Here is a 19,390-nt window from a genome sequence, read left to right as displayed (position 1 = left end):
CCTTTGGCCACTACTTGTCGCCAGGCTGGATAAAGTATTGCATATTGTAAATGCAGGGCCCTGAGATGGTGGGTGTTTAACATCAGTGAATTTGGCTCTCTGTTTCTGCAATTCTGCTGAAAAATCTGGAAACAGCAAGATCTTGCAGTTATCAATGACTAGGTCTCCAGACATACTCAGGGCCATGGAAAGAATGGCATCTCAATCTTTATAGTTAAGAAGCCAAAGCAAAAAATGGTGAGGGTTAGCTGCTGGCGGCGGTGGGTGTGATCGAATCCTGTGTCTCCATTCCACAGAAAACATTGGAGAGAAAGCATAATTTCCAAAGATCTAAAGTAGCCACTGCTCAATAAAGGTTACTGGATTTTCCTTTCATCTTTCTCAAGGATTCCAATAACATGCACTTTCTTGCGCCTCAGCCTTGTTTCAAGAATTTTCAGGTGAGTTGTGTGTTGAGCTGTAACAGGGGTATTATAACTAACATCCCTCCATAATGGTGGCAAATCATCCTCCATAGAACTGACTCACCCCTCCAGTGCAGATGTCCTTTTTCTCAATTTTTGCATATCTTGCTGGATAAATGTGATTTCAGCTTTACCCCTTTGATCTCAGCATTGAGGGCAGTAATTGAAACATTACAGGAGGCTACTGCAGAAAGAACCTCATGGAAAGTCGGCTTTGCTTCCTCTGGTCAGAGGAAAGCCTTGAAGGCATAGCAAAAATATTGCTGATGTACTCACTGTGTCCAAGTCTAGCCTGGGTTTAGGGACATCTTCCAATGGTACAGTATCATCTGCTTCAGAAAGGCCTCTGGAGGAATCCTTTAGGGCCAGTGATGGGGCTGATACTTCTTTATTTAGGGCTCGGTAGAGCAGCGGGCATCTTTAAGTTGTTTAGACATGGTGGAGAGCAACATAAGACCCCGTAACAGGGAGCTTGATGGTAAGTGATGCCTCTGGTGCTATGTAGACAGCTTTCAGGTGAGGGATATGATGATCGAATTCCTGGCGGAGAGGTCGAGGGAAGTGTCCGGCTAAATCCACTGCTCAGCCATGCCATTGTGCTTCAGTTTGATCCACAGACCTATTCTTATTTGAATAAAGTCCCTTTAAAGACATAACATAGTGAAATAGTAGTGTGAAAATTTGTTATCCCACCTCTAAAGTCTTTTCAGATGTCAGATGCCTTCTTGTCATACTTGTACAATGACTTTGGTTAAATGCTGACTTTATGGTGAATAAGGATCATTTGTGCACTCTCTTTTTTTTTCATTTTTGTAAAAATTGTACTCTGTACTGAGCTCTTTGTTCTCTATCTTCTTGTGAAAATCAATAAAAATACAATTTGTAAAAAAATAATTTTATCATATGTTATTTTGTCCATACATAATGTAGGTTAGTCTTGGTCCAAGTTCTAATACATATACAGTATGTGTTCTGGTGGGAGATTGGTGTAATTTCAGCGGAAGAGGAATTGTCCTAGCTAAATCATATAGTTAGTCTGGCTGAAAAAATGACAAAAGTCCATCCAGTTCAACCATTAAAAAAAAACAAAGTTATAATCCTATACCCAAAGTTGATCCAGAGGAAGGCAAAAAACCCCAGCAAAGCATGATCCAATTTGCTACTGCAGGGAAAACAATTCCTTCCTGATCCCCCGAGAGGAAATTGGATATTTCCTGGTTCAACTTTACCTATAAATGTTAGTATCCAGTTATATTCTGTGTATCTAAGAAAGAATCTAGGCCTTTTTTAAAGCAATCCACTGAGCTGGCCAGAACCAACTCTTGAGGGAGTCTATTCCATATTTTCACAGCTCTCACTGTGAAGAAACCTTTCCGTGTTTGGATCTTGTCCTTAAGATGGAAAGTGCTTTTAATTTTTGTAGTTAATTTCCAAACACGTCAAAACATTGAAGCTTGCTTTTTAATCATTAAGCACATTTTGTGGAAGTACATCATTGGCCCAAAATATATGTTGCTCTTTTTTATTAATTGTTTAGAGGTATAGTAGAAATCCTGTCTACATGAGCAAACAGACTTTTGTAATAAATTTTTAAAAGATGAAAAATTAAAAGTTTGTGACATTGATATTTGGTTTTTAGAGACATAAATCTTTGGTAGGTGTGAGTGAGTTACGTGGCATCTTGCTTGAGATATGGCAGCTTTGTTTCTCAAGTAATTGCTTTATTGGTAATAAATGTACTAATAATTTACCAACCATCAAGGTCAATGTCTTGGTGACAGAAAATGAGAAAAGTATGTATTTGGATGAATTATGACCTTGTTTGGAGTTATACACTGTCATGGTATCATTGACTTCCTCATCATGAGTAGTTCATCAAATGTCTTGAGAGGCTTGTGATGAGGACATAAGCCAATTTATGACAGTGAAGGTAGAAAAATAAATTTGCAATCTGTAACTGGAATTTACTGTTTCAGGCACTGACATAATTTAATAATGTTGGGGGATTGACTGAAAAAAATGGATGTCAGTAATGTTGCTCTGAGATTAAATTGTGGGTATTCATGTGGAACTTATAGAGTGATGATTAATGCAGGCAGAACTACTGCAAGATTTTGAGCTAGTCTTTTAGTGGCATTTTTAAAGGGCTTGTCTAAAACATAATCATTAACAGTACACAATAGTTTCATCAAATTTTTTAAATAATTTAAACAATTATAAGCTACTGGTAGTTATATTGTTCTTATTAGCTTTTTATTTGCCCCTCTATGACAGGTGATTGCTCATACTGTATATTCTAAAACATCAGGATAGTTACATTCTTTTTAACAATGTTTAAAATATTTTTCAACAAGTAAAATGGAAAAGAAAAACAAAAGTTGGTAATGTTACATTAAAGCATAAGCACGAAAGAGAGGCTTAACCTACAAAGCTAACATACTATCTTATTTTAAAGAAAGTGACTTTTTTCAGCTGAGCCCAATGAAGTTTGAAAATTACAGTCACATGGTTAAAATAAAGATCATTATCCTTGTGTTAAAGCTTTTTTGAGTCTAATATGTGTTACAGATCTTATTCTGTTGTATAAGTGGAGCATCCTGCCACCCCATAAGTCACAAATAATATTGTTTGTACTAAATGTTGATCTTCTTTATTATTTTTATTTTCTTATTCTAAAAAAATGTGTACACTTTATCTGCCAGTCTTTGCTGCTTCTGTAGGTCAAGGATTTCTTGGAGATCCTTTTTCCAGAAAGTTATACTAGAGTATATGTAAACCATATCACTAAAATTTCATATAAACTTTTAAAATTCATTTCTAATATTTTTTAATTCTGCAGCTTTTTTAAAGATAATGTTGTGTGAACTTTTTTCAGGCAAATACTGTTATAGTGTGAAAACATTCTGCCACGATCTCCCAAATTATCATTTACATTTTCACCCTATCATGTTGCACTTCCAGTGCAGCTCATTACTGGCTGCATTATCACTCATTACACAGTAATTGTCTACTGCTGTTACCATCAGGAAGCCTTGTCTGAAAAATAACAGGAAGAAGTTTCTGGTGTGCATATTTGAAGACAGGAAGTGGCTGCAAAAAGCTGGAGGATATAAACAGCACTTAGACACAGGATTAAATTACATTAACATGGTAATGTTTATATTAGATTTTAATTATTGAAGTTAGATCTACTTTAATTTTAGGAGTTTGAGATTTAAATCTGTTCACCATCAGTTCTGATATTAACATGATCCAATCAAGAACTCTAAAAAGATTTGGTAAGGTGAGGTGAAGAGATAAACACCAACATGTTGTCTGCAAAGGGGTACATTTATGTTTTGTGTCCCCATTTCTGATGTTTTTAATACTGGAATTACTTTGTAGAGCCAAAATTAAAGACAAACAGATACATGAGGGAGAGGGACATACTTGACTGAACTTGAATTTTTATTGATATTAGGCTGTTAGAAAATCATAATTTAGGTATTTTAAAACTGTGTGGGTCAAGCCCATAAATTGTCAGGGAATGCCTGAATGATTAATGTAGTCAGCTAAGTAGATCAAACCACAGTGCCTGCAATACAAAATAAATTATAAAAGTAATCTAAGTAACTAAATTATTTTGAGTTATTTTGCCGAGCAGAACACAAAAAGCAGAACACGATAAAATCAGTGTAAGCATATATACAGAGGCCTGCAATACAAAAGAATTTATAAAAATAATCTAACTTAATTATTTTGAGTTATTTTGCTGAGCTGAACACAAAAAGCAGAACACGATAAAATCAATGTAAGCATATACACAGAGGCTATCAAAAATAAATTAATATTTATTTACAATAAATCACTTACACTCCTATCAGTTTGATTAATAGGTTGACACAGACACTATGAGGTTGATTTACTAAAACTGGAGAGTGCAAAATCTGGTGCAGCTCTGCATAGAAATCAATCAGCTGAACCTGTGTGCCCTGGCTTCAGTGTGGTGTCAGATCTAGATGAGTCAATGAAGTCTGATGATGAGGGATGAGTCTGATCTTGTCTCCTTTGATGATGTGTGTGATGTCAGTCACCTGATTTGCCATTTTATTGAGTGGCAGACAATACATACAAAAATACAAATTTTAATAAACCTGGCCCAGAAGGTATAAACTTCTCTATGATTGGTGTGTCAATCTAATTATCAAGCCTATGTTTGTCAATGTAATAACTCACTGGGCCACCAGATGGCACCATAGGACCTGAAATTAGTATTTCAGTTATCCAGTGGAAATGGATTTTTATAAAATAACCTGTTATAGGTCAATTGAATATTTTAATATAACAAGCTGAACTAGGTGATTCTATCTAAAATGTAAAGAATGCCCAGGAGAGTCTGGTGATTTCCAAATTATGATCATTACTCTTTTAGTGTAGTAGTATTCAAATATAAACTTCTAACTACAGTATTCAAATGTAAACTTTTAACTACAGATATGACATGATTTCATAATCAAATATTAATGATGTATATATAACATTTCCACACTATAAACTATTATTTGAATATGGTATAGGTATACCACATATATTCCTAACAGTATTGATTATAATTGAGCAAACATATGATGGTATTAAGAACCCTTTTCTCTGCACTTGGCTATTTTGTAAGGATGAAATCTTTTTGTTTTCATTCTACATAGATGCGTGGCAACCTTGTGTTACCTTCTAAAGTCCTATATTTATAATATGTCCATTATAATTATAGTTATTTTATTTTGAAAAATAATTTATAACCAACTAACTTGTAAACAGCCTTTGTGTGGAATATGGTCTCTTACATAGATATGTTGGTATGTCATGACAGTGTCATAAGGTCTTTACCGTATGACTTACAATAGATAATCCATGGAATCAACTTATGTTATATCAATACTTTGAAAATATAGACAGTTCCAAAACTCATCTGCATAAATTCTTCCTTGAAGTTCTGCAAACCCCTGTTCAATTGGAGCCAGGGAGTTCAGCTCATCACTACTGGCTAATCGCCATGTGACATATTTATACATAGGTACCCTGCTTTAAGCAATAGTGTCACTAGTTTATTTAGTGTCTGTTAGATGCAGCTAGCATGTAAAAAGCTTGAGCTTTGTTTACCTTAGGATGCTCTGTTGGCGTTCCTAAGCTTTGGCCATTAATTTCTTCTGCCTGTCACTCATGAGGAGGCTCCATTAGTTACACTGGAAAGGGTCAGTGGCTGATCCAACCACTTAGAAACTTATAATAGGTGAAAAGATTGATGGAGTATTTGTATAAAGAGTACATGTTCTTGGATGACACATTAGGCCAACACACCCAGTATATTTACTTATACCTGTATCTGGGTAGACAACAAACTCCCTATTGCACAGTATACAGTGTACGGAACACCAAGAACAGGTCCTAGACTGAAAATATATTCCCCATTATTTGGGGACATAAGTTGTGTTCCCTTTGAGGGGGAGGAAAAGAAACTCTATTGGAGTGCCCTCGCAGGGTAAGGAGTTCTGGGATGATCTGACAGAGAGAGAAAGCTGATTTGCAGCTTTCCCAGGATTATGTCCTTATATGGGCAGGAAAAAACCTCCCACCCTGATTACGTGTACTTTGGTCCTGTAAGGGTAAACCCAAATGCAAGAGAGGGATAAAAAGGGTAGAAAGCTGTCAGCATGTCTGTGAGGCATTGAGTGGGAGTAGACAAGGTTGTTAGAGGACTGTGAACTATACCAAGACAATCCCTGGGCTCTTATGGCACTTTCCTTGACTCCAAAGGGTGGGAACCTTGAACCCTGGCATGGGACTAGTATACTGACAATGAACTGTAGTTCTTCCTGTGCAGAATGTAGAGGTTACTCGCCCATTACAGGTAATATCCGGGGAGGAGGGGGAAGGTTCCTCTAATCTCACACATCCTGATCTGTAAGTGTCAAGGGGTGCATTTGGTGCCACTCAAATGTGGGACCCCTCATTAAAAAGGCCGGAGAACAGGTTACAGTGATTAGTAGGATAAATTAAAAAAATTGTGTGCTATCAAACTAGCGAATAAGCTAATATAGCTGCAATAACACTTAGAAGGTGATCCAACACTTAAAACATAAAACATACATAAATAGTGTTGCGCTAACTCATATAGACATAATAGTCCATAAACAGATTCAAACGTGATAGTTCAATCAAAATATGAAACATAAATATACATATAAAGTGCTTGAATGGTGAAAATCAAATAAGGTACTTGAATGGTGAAGAATCACTACGATGTACTCCTGATAAATAAAGTCTATTTGAAAAACACTGTGCTCCACCTTAACTCAATGTTCCTCCACCTAAAAATATATATGGATAGCAGCTTATCTCCTACTGTGGACCCATAAATTAATACAGTTCAACCAAGCATGGTAATTCCAAAATGATGCTCTAGATGGCAGCAGAGAGCTGATGACAGGCACCCCTTCAATGACAGTATAAAACGGGACTCTTCTCAGCTTAACTCCACATATAGAAAGAGCAGAGGACATCTCCCATAGTGTAATACTGTTTTAATTCCACATAAAATAATTCCGGAGTGTCACTCACATGATAGAAGCAGTAAAACAGCAATTTGCAATTCAAAATTCCAGCTCTGTAAAGAGCCATCAATGATGTCACTAGGCTCCACCCCCAATAGGATGTCACAACTGCCTGAGGCTGAAAGAAGATTTCCACACTTTGTCTGGGATGAAGTGGTCAGCTGGTTACTGGTCCCCCAGTCTTTTAGACTCATGGTACTGGACTTGGCTCACAATGATACATTAGGTCATCTGGGGGCCAAGAAAACAGAGGCACTACCAACAGACTGGTTCTACTGGCCAGGAGTTACTGCCGAAGTGAAAAGATATCGTAGTTCATGTCTCACTTGTCAGCTAATTGTTCCAGTTTCACATTTTATGAACCCCTTGGTTCTATTCTTCTATTATCAAAGTACCATTGAGTGTATTGCAATAGATTGGATGGGCCCTTTAATGAAATTGGACTAGGTCACCAATATATCCTTGTGGTACTCAATTACAATTTCAAAAGAAATTCTGATGGACCAAGGCACTACATTCATGTTGAAGGTGATAGCAAATTTGTGCAGGCTGTTCCAGATCAAACAATTGCATACTTTTATCTATCACCCACAGACAGATGAGTTGGTTGAAAGGTTTAATAAAACCCTAAAATCTCTTTTTAAGAGAGTTGTAAAAAGACAGGAAAGACTGGACTGCTTCATCTCTACACCTATGTTTACTATCGGGGAGGTTCCTCAAGCATCCACCAGGTTTTCTCCATTTAAGTTGGTGTACGGGCAAAGAGACCAGTGGTAATTTGACCTGGTTAAAGAAACAGGCACAAGAAACACAGAGAAGGATGTACAACCAGTCAACCACACTTAGAAAGGTCCAGGTTGGGATTGTGCTCATATCCACAGTGGAGAGTAAGTACCTGTCCAAGTGTCAGGGGCTGTTAGAGGTGGTAGAAAAGGTTGGTGAGATAAATAGTAAAGAACATTTATCTGAGAATCAAAAGCCTTACCAAATCTACCATGTGAATCTGTTTAAAAAAACCTGAAAATGCCAAGAGCAGGTACTCTAGTTGCTTTAGCTGAGATTAATTCAAATCCCCTTGTAAGGGTGGACTTTGCCCCAGTTGCCACCACCTTGCCCAAGCCACAAACTCAGCAGGTAAGAGTTTTTACATAGAAATAGAGTGATTTGTTTTTCAGGACTGCCAGACCTTACCAGTGTAATTGAGTATGACATTATCAAAGAGCCTAAAATGTTTTTTTTTTTTTTTTTTGTAAAAACTCGTGAGCCAATATAGTGACTTTCACCTTCAAAATGTGTAACAAAATACTATTTTTTAAAAAATGAATAAAAACATAAAAGTAAACCAAAAATAAAAAGCGAGTACTGAGAGAGAGTGTGATACACACTGATGGCTATTTTTATTGATGGGCTTGTTTTTATCTGTTACAATGTGAGTGTGGCAAACTTAGTTTTGCAATAAAGTGTTTTAAAAGGATAAAGCACTATTCTTTGTTTCCCTTTATTACCATACATGTGGAGATTGCTGGAGTAATCTTCAGGAGGTTCATTCCCCAGGAGGGGTGGAAGAGGCATATTATATCCATTTATCCGTATGTCCATAGAAGAGGATTAAGAGTCCAGGTGATTAATCAGGAACACTGAAGTGTGGAGAGATCCAAAGAAGGTGGTGGTCAGCCAAAGGATCCTTCATCCTCATGTGGGATAAACTGCATTTATTAGCCTGATAAGCTATGAATTGAGGTGAGCACATAATAGAGCAGCAGTGTTGCTATAAGGAACTTGGAAACCTGGAATTAATCCATTTGATTGAAGCTGATTTATGGGAAAGAGGACTTATGTTTATTATACTGTGATGATTTTTGATGCATGGGTGGGATAAACTGCGTTTATTAGCCTGATAGGCTATGAATTGAGGTGAGCACATAATAGAGCAGCAGTGTTGCTATAAGGAACTTGGAAACCTGGAATTAATCCATTTGATTGAAGCTGATTTATGGGAAAGAGGACTTTTGTTTATTACACTGGGATGTTTTTTGATGCATGGGTGATTTTTATGAGGACTTTTTGTGTATTATATTGGGATGTTTTTGCTGCATGGGTGGATTTTTAGTGGAACACAATTAAGAGGGTTATTGCATGTTTCTGAAAATTGATATACAGTATATGCACATGCTGTTTTTGTTTTTAGGGAGCGCAGCACAATAATTCATTTATTTACTATTATCAAAGAGCCTAATGTAAAAGTTGGAGTAAAATTCTATTGCATTCCCGAGACACATAGGAAAGTTGTATTAGAGGATGTTTGGAAAATGCTTGAAATATATATATATATATATATATATATATATATATATATATATATATCATCGAGGAGTCGCAGAGTGAGTATTCAAGCTCGACTATGTTGATACCGAAGCCTAAAGTAGTGACTTCAGAAAGCTCAATAAGGTATTGAAGATCAATACATATCTGATGCCCTGAGTAGATGAGTTGATAAAAAGATTGAGACCAGTTCAGTATATTACAACCTTAGACCTTACCAAGGGGTACTGGTAGATACCATTAACCAAGGAGCCCGAAACAATATGGCATTTTCCACTCCAGGGGTTTACTTCCAATATAAAATAATGTCATTTGGGTTGCATTCTGCCCTGGCTACTTTTCAGAGGAACGAAACACTATGCCCTCATAGGAACCTTGATGTATTTGAATGACATTGTTACCTTCAATACAACGTTCCTGAGTTCAGGCTGTGTTGAACTCTTTAAAGAAGGAGGGGTTTACTGAGAAGTGTGCCATTAAGATACCAGGTAGCTGGGGTACATTATCAGTAGGGGTTTGGTGAGAAGCTATTCAGGCTTGATCCCATAGCCTCACAAAGAAACAGGTCTGAACATTCCTGGGCATCATTGGGTACTATCGATGGTTTTACCCCCACTGTCGCCATTTCACTGACTGACTTGAAGAAAGGTAAGAAGTCAGTCATGGTCAATTGTAATGACAAGGCTGAAGAGGCTGTTGTTGAGATTAAGGCTACATGTACATGGGACACTTCTGAACAATAGAAACTGACTGCTGGAAAATGTAGCTTAAAAAACATCTGTTTAGATGCATTTGCATAATGCGTTTATGTGCATTTGTGTTTAGAAGCGTTTTTTAAAGATAAGCACAGGAGAACCTCCCAAATGCCCAGAATGCACTGAAAAGTGGTAAATTATTAACTATTTAAGACTGTTTCAGATAAGAGCAGAGAAGCAGAGAGAGCAGTATGTGTTGAGATTAGTTTAGGTGTGAGTTGCTTATTAACATTTTTGTTTCCAAGGGTAGAAAAGGTGTCTGGTGGAGTTAGTCATTAAGGCCACCTGGCAGGGGGTCTTCATGAGCAATGGTCATTAACATCCTTTATTCAGTGTTTTGTCCATTTGCGTATCTTGAAAATGCTTTGCATGCATTTTTCATGATGAAAAAAGGCTCTGGACAGCATCTGGAACTGGAAGAGTTAAAAAAAAATTTCAAACGCAAATGCTTATAAATGCGATTTGCCGCATTTAGCCGTGTTTAGTCATATTTACAGGCATTTTGCGTTTGAAACGCTGATTAAATCGACTGCTGAATGCAAGTTTTCTGCGTTCTAAATAAACGATGATGTGTACATGGACACATAGGAAAGTATTAGGGTGAGTTCAGGGGCTGCTGAAAAAAATGCCGAACAGCTCCTAAACATGAGTTTATCAGCTATAGTGTACATGAGCTCTAAAACAGCTTTATGCCAGGATCCAGTGCTGGTTGCCCCAGATTTTTTAAAAATAATTTATTGTTGAAACGGACACCTTCAGCAAAGGCTTAGGAGTAATTTTTTTTTCCATAGAGGTGAATGAGAAGGAACACTCGCAGGTTTTTCTCAGCAGTAAGTCAATGGCCACTGAGAAAAACTATGCTGTAGTGGAGCAAGAATGCCTAGCCATCAAGTGGGTTTTGGATTTTCTGAACTATATTTTTTGCTCGGCAGGAAGTTTTAGTGTTTAGTGTTGGATCATGCCCCACTGACCTGAATGAAACAGAATAATCATATGAATGTAAGTTTAACCAGGTGGATTTTGGCACTACAACAATTAAAATTTGTGGTGAAACACAGGCCTTAGAAGCAACATTGGAATGCTAATTCCATCTCTAGGGTACACTGCATGGTGTCCCTCATAAGCCCTGATACCTCTGCTTCAAAGTGGGGGGGGCATGTACAAGACTCCAGGGATAGTTCTTGGATGGGAAATGTGTGTTTGGATTGTGGTCCCTGTAAGGGTAATGAAAAGATGCTCAGTTGGAGTACTGGGGTAATCTAATAGCAAGGGAAAGCTAATTTGCACCTTTCCAAGGATAACTATGTCTATCACAAGTTAGCCTGCAGTTTCTTGTATGTGTATTCTTATCTCCTTGCTGAAGTGCTGTTCCTGATCCCTTTCAAATGTGTGTTTGTCTGTGCTCACTTATGGGCATCGTCTGCTGTTCTCTGGGTTTTTTTTCCTTCCCTTCTATCACTTCTGGGCCCGTCTCCTAGTTTGCTTGTCTATATAAGACATGCTCAGTCTAGGCCACTTTGCCTGAGCAACTTTTTAGTTCTCTGAGCTCCTGTTTGTTTCAAACTCCTGTATTCTGTACCTGACTACATGTGTACTGACCCTGGCTTCATTCACCGACTGTGCTTGTTTTCCACCCGTCCTGACCTCAGCTTGTCTATCAGATTTCCTGTTGTCTCCTCCCGTTGTACTCTGCTCATATAAGCGGTCTCCACAGCCTCAGCTGGGTGTAACTGGGGGCCATGTCCTGGTTCCAGCTTAATACAAGTCCATCCCCACCATCAGGGGCTCTGGTTAAGAAGCAGGCTAGGGCTTAGACTCTGCACCTTGGGGAACCCCAAGTTGGCAATCTACAAGGGCTCACTACCAGAGGTGCTTGACAAAGTCCTTATATGGGACCCAAAATTCAGCATTTCAGCATATGTCTGTGAAGTGTGTGAGAGGACGCATTTGTGAGAGAACTGTAAACTATCTGGCTAATGACATACTGCTTGGGCTCCTGAAGCCCCACATTGTTTTTTGTTCATTTGCAGAAGAAAGCTGTTTATTTTTCTTCCGAGGCAAAACTAAACAACCAAAAAGACTGTTTACTTTTAAAGCAGCTGGCTAATGTTCTGAGCCTAAAAGATTACAACAGGTACTCTTTAACTTTCCAGAGAAGGCCCAAACTAAGTTTCTTATACAGTTACTGTAAGTCATCCTCTCTCCATGTCCCAGAAACAAATTTTTATGGGGAGAATGCATTTATTTTGCAGGAGGCAGTCCCAACTAATTTGCTAATGCTTTATGTTTAATCCAAGGAGCAGGGCCCTCAAATCCCTCTTGTATTGAACTGTATTGTTGCTGTATTGTCTCTCGTTATATTGTAAAGCACTGAGCAAACTGTTGGCGCTATATATATATATATGTATGTGATCCATAGTTGTATATGCCTTGATATGCCTTTCTTCTTTTAATAAAAGTATTTTTGGAAAAAAAAAATATTTGGTGCAACTTTCCAGAGTGTTCTTTCCTCCCTGAAGTCCTATCCAGGGTTGGAGCTGTGTTTGAAAGTTTCTGAACTGCCAGTCTCTGCAACTGTAGACTCTGTTCAGAGTAAGTTATGTAAAGCGTTCACATGGAGTTATTGAAGAAACCACCTGTGACCAAAAAGGACACCTCTGGCTGGTTGCCCATACAGAGATAAACATACATATTTTATATAAATATAAAATATGTATGTGTGTTTGTTTACCGATGTATGCATGTTTACAGTTACAGATTTTCTAAACCCATGGCCATGGGGTATGTTTTTTTTAAAGAGCACTTTATTTATTTATTGTTATTACTGGTATTTAAATATTTTTAGTGGGTATATTAGTGAGTAATAAAATGTTTTTGTATGAGGGCATATATCATTTTTTTTTTTCATTTGACTTTCATGATATTCATGATATGAGAGCATTTGTTGTATGAGAAAAGAATGTGGGCTGTATTTTAGGATTGTCTAGGAAACATACAGAAAAGAAACACTGTGGACATTATGAGATAATAGTCCTTTTTTTGGTAATGAACAGTGGAAGGCAATAGATACCATCTTCCCAAAGCGCCAGAGCCTCTTAACCACTGGATTTTTCCTCACTTGCAGCAAATATGTGATACCTCAGTGGTGACTGATATGGTGGGTAATTTATCGATTCATTTTTCTGATTTGAATTATATAATTTATGTATTCACTATTTATTTTTGATTATTGTAAGAGTGATGACTGCCTAGCACTGTAGCACGTGGTTCTACATTGATAATACAGCTATATATAAATATAAAATGGTTTGGGGTAATTGGTTAGGCAGATCACAGAACTTATTGGTTATTATTACTTAAATGAATGGATATGTGAGGGTGAGTCTGCTGTTCTTGTTAATCTGACAATGTTCCATACACTGATCTGTAAAAAAAAGTAAGAAGGAAAGTAAGAGAGGAGAGGAGTTTGGTAGGAGTGATAGATGGGGGAGGAAGAAAAATAACAGGTTTAGTCTGGGGGGGATAAAATTGGTGCGTGGGAGGGCTGCAGTGAAGGTATGGATAAGGGGTGTAGGGTATGGAAAGAGTATGATTTAAGGGGTCAGTAAAAAAGTGGCACCAGCCCTAATGCAATGGTTGGGATCTCTGGTGAAGGGGGCTAGGATCATAGTCACCATGAATTAGAAGGAATGAATGTGACTAAGAGGTAACATTTGCCTGTAAAGGTGGTGAAAGTTTAAATAGTGTCCACTGACACCAGATATTGTTAAATAGGGCATTTGTGTCAAATGCTGTTTCTCTTGCCTCTTCCATTGTAAAGATGGAATCTAACTTCAAACTCTAATTGAATGTAGCATTGTGGACTTCAATGAAGGGAGAAAAAGGCTTTAGTGCCATTTAAGAGATGCATCATCAAAGAGGATTTGTATTTCGTAAGGGGCATATGGGAACCTATAGTAAGAAGTTGGCAAGGATAAAATCTAGGTCAACCCTGGGATCTGTTAAATGATGCTGGACCAGGTTGATAAATTACTGGGAGGGGATGGGCATGACCCAGCTGTCTTGGTCCATGCTAGAACCAATGACAGAATACATGGAAGGTGGAGGCTCCTTAAGAATCAATTTAAAGAACTAGGCTGCAAGTTGAAGGGAAAGACCTTCAAGGTGATATTCTCCGAAATATTACCTTTGCCATGTGCAACTCAGGAAAGACAGAAGGAGATTAGAGAACTCCATGCATGGCTAAAGACCTGGTGTAAGAGGAAAGGATTTGGGTTTTTTGAGCACTGGGCCAACTTTTCATTGGGGTGCAACTGTAGTGGATTGTGATAGACAGTCCACGTTCTATTAGATGATCAGTAAAATGACAATTTTATAGTCTTGCTACTTTCTGCTTCTTGCTCTTTAAATTCCTTACTCTCTTAAGTAAACAATTAGATATAGGTTGACAGAACAATGATGATAATTAAGATGGCGCCTTCATCCGGAGTCTCACCCTAGGTGACTCATTAGGAGAAAAGTATATTTTAATGTAAACAACCCCCATAAAAGGGAATGAGTCTTTTTGGGGACAATGATTGGAAGATATCAACACGGATGGAAGAACATGCAGAAACCCAGTGGACTTTTCACCCAATCAATGTATATGCTTTGCCTGCATCATATGACCTATAAATGATACTGTTAGTTCCTCAATAAAACAGAATTTTAGGAAGTTGGCAAACTGCAAACAGTGTCAGTGTCTTGCTTCCACGTGCACGTAATTCTAAATTAATTTGGCTCACTGGTAGATCACAACAGCTGTGGTCGGTAAGTGATCGCAGCCAAAACACAACCTATATGCTAGAGATGGTTTGCACCTAAATGGAAGGGGGTCTGCTGTTCTGGGGGAGAGGTTTATGGGAAGGCTGGAGGAGTATTTAAACTAGGATCGAGGTGGGAAGGAGAATTCGATTATAATGGGGTCAGTACTTATTGATGGGTGGAATGGGGAAAGATGGGGGAGGGCTATGACAGATGATAAGAAGGCTCCCATGTTACAAACAACTAGTGGAATTGGCACCAATTGTATGAAAATAAAAAATATGTAAAATGTGTGCACAAGGTGTCAATGAATTAAAGTGTTTATTCACCAATGCCAGAAGTCTGCCAAGCCAAATAGGTGAGTAGGAAACTTTGGTACATGAAGAGAACTATGATTTAATTGGTATTGCTGAATCTTGGCTTCATTCTTGACATGACTGAGCCATTAATATTCCTGGTTATGTTCTCTTTCCGTAAAACAGGGTAAATAGGAAAGGTAGTGGTGTCTGTCTGCATGTGAGAAGTGATCTCAGAGCGAGTGTGAAAAAGGACCTAGTTGACTGAGATTGTGATGAGGCTGAAGCATTATGGGTGGAACTGCACATGGGGGTGCGTACTAAAAAGATAATCATTGGAGTTTGTTATACGCCTACCAATGTTAATGAGGAGGTGGAGACTCAGCTCCTTGCACAGATTAAAAGGGCTGCAAGGACTGGGACAGTGATAGTAATGGGGGATTTTAACTACCGTATTTGCCGGAGTATAAGACGACTGGGCGTATAAGACGACCCCCTACTTTTCCTGTTAAAATATAGGGTTTGAGCTATACTCACCGTATAAGACTACCCCTCTTCCAACGCACACCAAATAAAAATGAAAAAACATCAGATTTGATTTCAATATGGTATGGTATTTCAGTATGGTATTCCAATGATGGGGTGCTATTCCTCCCACTGACACCAATGATGGGGCATGATTCCTCCCACTGATACCAATGATGAGGCACTACTCCTCCCACTGACACTAATGGTGCCCCCTCAGTAGTGTCAGTGTGTGAGGAATAGTGTCCCATCATTAGTGTCAGTGGGAGGAATAGTGCCCCATCATTGGTGTCAGTGGATGAAATAGTGCCCCATCATTAGTGTCAGTGGGAGGAGTAGTGCCTCATCATTGGTATCAGTGGGAGGAATCATGCCCCATCATTGGTGTCAGTGGGGAGAATAGTGCCCCATCATTGGTGTCAGTGGGGGAGGAATAGTGCCCCATCATTGGTGTCAGTGGGGGAGGAATAGTGCCCCATCATTGGTGTCAGTGGGGAGAATAGTGCCCCATCATTGGTGTCAGTGGGGAGAATAGTGCCCCATCATTGGTGTCAGTGGGGGAGAGGAGCGGCTGCTCCTTCTTTCAGTTCGGCAGCTTGATTTTTGCGGGGCCGTTCGGCTCCACCTCCTCACCGGTGATTGGTCGCCTGTGTGCGCTGGCGCCCAATCACCGGTGAGGAGGCAGAGCCGAGCGGCCGCGTGACCATCGAGCGGCCGAACTGAAAGAAGGAGCAGCCGCGCTTCCTGGACCGGATCATCGTGGGACCGGGACCGGAGCCAGGTAAGGTACAGCAGCCCCTCTGCCCACCCCTGTACTTAGGACACCGCCCCTGGAAAAAGTGCCGCCCTGACACCGGCTCGCCGTATACCGGCGTATAAGACGACCCCCGACTTTTCAGAAGATTTTCAGGGGTTGAAAAGTTGTCTTACACGCCGGCAAATACGGTACCTGGAAATTGACTGGAGTAATGGCACTGCAGGAACGGCTAAAGGGCAAAAATGTTTACACTTATTACAGGTCAATTTTATGGTACAGTTCATAGAGGCCCCAACTAGAAACCATGCTCTGCTGGACCTGGTAATCTCAAATCATACAGAGCTTATTACGAATGTCCATATAAAAGAGCATCTGGGTAGCAGTGACCATAACATGATTTCATTTATTGTTAGCTGTAAACAGCAAGCACATATGGGAAAAATAAAAATGCTCAATTTTAAGAAAGCTATTTTTCCAAGGCTGAAAGCTGCTCTCCAAGATTTAGACTGGGAGGGAATATTGGCATCAATGAACACAACACAGAAATGGGAGTTCTTCAAAAAAACTGTATGTGAACACACTGCAAAATATATTCCCATGGGCAACAAAATTTAAAAATCAAACCTATGTGGCTTACGGCCAAAGTTAAAAAAGTTATAGATAATAAGAAAAGAGCTTTTATTAAATATAAAAATGAAGGAATGCTTCGTTTAAACATTACAAAGAATATAACAGAATATGCAAAAATGAAATAAAGGCCGCAAAAATTTAAAACAAACAACAGATTGCAAAAGATAGCAGGACCAACCCCCAAAAATTCTTCAAATATATTAATGGTAAAAAGGTCCGGTCTGAGCATGTAGGCCCTTTACAAAATAATCTAGAGTGGGTGACTGGGGACAAAGAGAAGGAAAATGTATTAAATACCTTCTTCAGCTCTGTGTATACAAAGGAGCATGGGGGAGCTCTTGTCCATAATAGGCATGGTTTTGACACAGCTCCAGATGATCCACATTGGCTCACAATTGATATGATGCAAAAATATTTAGACAGAATAAAGGTGAATAAAGCACCTGGACCGGATGGCATACACCCACAGGTCCTTGAAGAATTGAGCTCTGTCATTTCAAAGCCATTGTTTCTAATTTTTAGGGACTCTTTAATGACTGGTATAGTACCACTGGATTGGCATAAGGCCAATGTGGTGCCAATATTTAAAAAGGGGTCAAAATCTTTACCACGTAATTACAGACCTGTTAGTTTAACTTCTATAGTTGGGAAGATACTAGAGAGTTTAATAAAAGACCACATAGATGGGTTCTTGCTGGAAAAAAATATTTTAACCACAAGCCTACAGGGCACTTATACCCCATTCCTGCACAGGCCAATTTCCAGCTTTCAGCGCTGTTGCACTTTGACAATTGCGCGGTCATGCAACACTGTACCCATATGAAATTTTTAGCATTTTTTTGTGACAGAGCTTTATTATGGTGGTACTTAATCAACTCTGGGTTTTTTATTTTTTCTTAAACAAACCAAAAACCACTGAAAATGTTGAAAAAAAAAGTTTTTTCTTAGTTTTTGTTATAAAATTTTGTAAATAAGTGATTTTTCTCCTTCTTTTCTCATCAGACTGGATGTCACTCCACTTCCTCAAATTAAACCTTGCCAAAACCAAGCTCCTAGTTTTCCCCCCAGCCCGTGCCCCCCCCCCCCGACCTCTCCATCAGGACCAACAACACCACCATCAGCCCCACCCCGCAAGCCAGAGTACTAGGTGTTATTCTAGACTCCAATCTGTCTTTCCAGCCCCAGATCCAATCGCTGACAAATTCATGCAGACTCCACCTCCGCAACATCTCCAATATACGCACGCTCCTAACTCCAGAAACTACAAAGCAACTCATTCACTCCCTTATCTCCCGACTTGAGTACTGTAACTCCCTCCTTGCCGGCCTACCCCAACACAGGCTATCCCCGCTTCAGTCTATCCTGAATTCTGCGGCCAGACTCATCCACCTTACCAACCGCTCCGTATCTACCACCCCCCTCTGCCAATCCCTCCACTGGCTTCCGATTGCCCAATGCATAAAATTCAAAATATTAACATTGACGTACAAAGCTGTTCATAACACTGCCCCAAAATACATCACCGACCTGATATCAATCTACCACCCAAAATGCACTCTCCGCTCCTCACAAGACCTCCTGCTCTCCAGTTCCCTGGTCTCCTCCTCCCATGCCCGTTTCCAATACTTCTCCAGGGCTTCCCCCATCCTCACTACCCCAATCCATCAGACTGTCACCTTCCCTCCTCACCTTTAGGCGCACCCTGAAAACCCATCTCTTCAGAGAAGCCTACCCCATCCTCACCTAATTGCTGATCTCCTCCACTCTTCCCACCACTCCATCCCCCACAGCTATTTCCTCCTGTACCACTCTCCCCTCCCTCCTAGATTGTAAGCTCCAAGGAGCAGGGCCCTTGAACCCCTCGTGTATTGTATTGTTACTGTACTGTCTCGTGTACTATCTCCCATTATAATGTACAGCGCTGAGCAAACCGTTAGCGCTATATAAATACTGTATAATAATAATAATATATGGCGGGCGGGAGGTGGTTAAGCAACAGACAGCATGGATTCATGAAAGACAGAATTTGTCAAACAAATCTGATTTCTTTTTTAAGAGGAGGTGAGCAAAACCTTGAACAGAGGGGTGGAGGTAAACATGGTATACTTGGATTTTGCAAAAGCGTTTGACACAGTTCCCCACACACGGCTGATGTCTAAGGCAAAGTCTACAGACTTGAAAAATTCCATATGTAAATGGATAGAAAACTGTCTAAAAGTTTGTATTCAGAGAGTAGCGGTTAATGATTCAT

This window comes from Staurois parvus, unplaced genomic scaffold (genome assembly GCF_062004578.1).
Source record: "Staurois parvus isolate SC_StPar_1 unplaced genomic scaffold, SC_StPar_1.0 ptg000153l, whole genome shotgun sequence".
In the NCBI taxonomy this organism is placed as follows: domain Eukaryota; kingdom Metazoa; phylum Chordata; class Amphibia; order Anura; family Ranidae; genus Staurois; species Staurois parvus.
The sequence above is the reverse complement of the archived record's forward strand: the minus strand, read 5'-3'. Positions refer to the sequence as shown.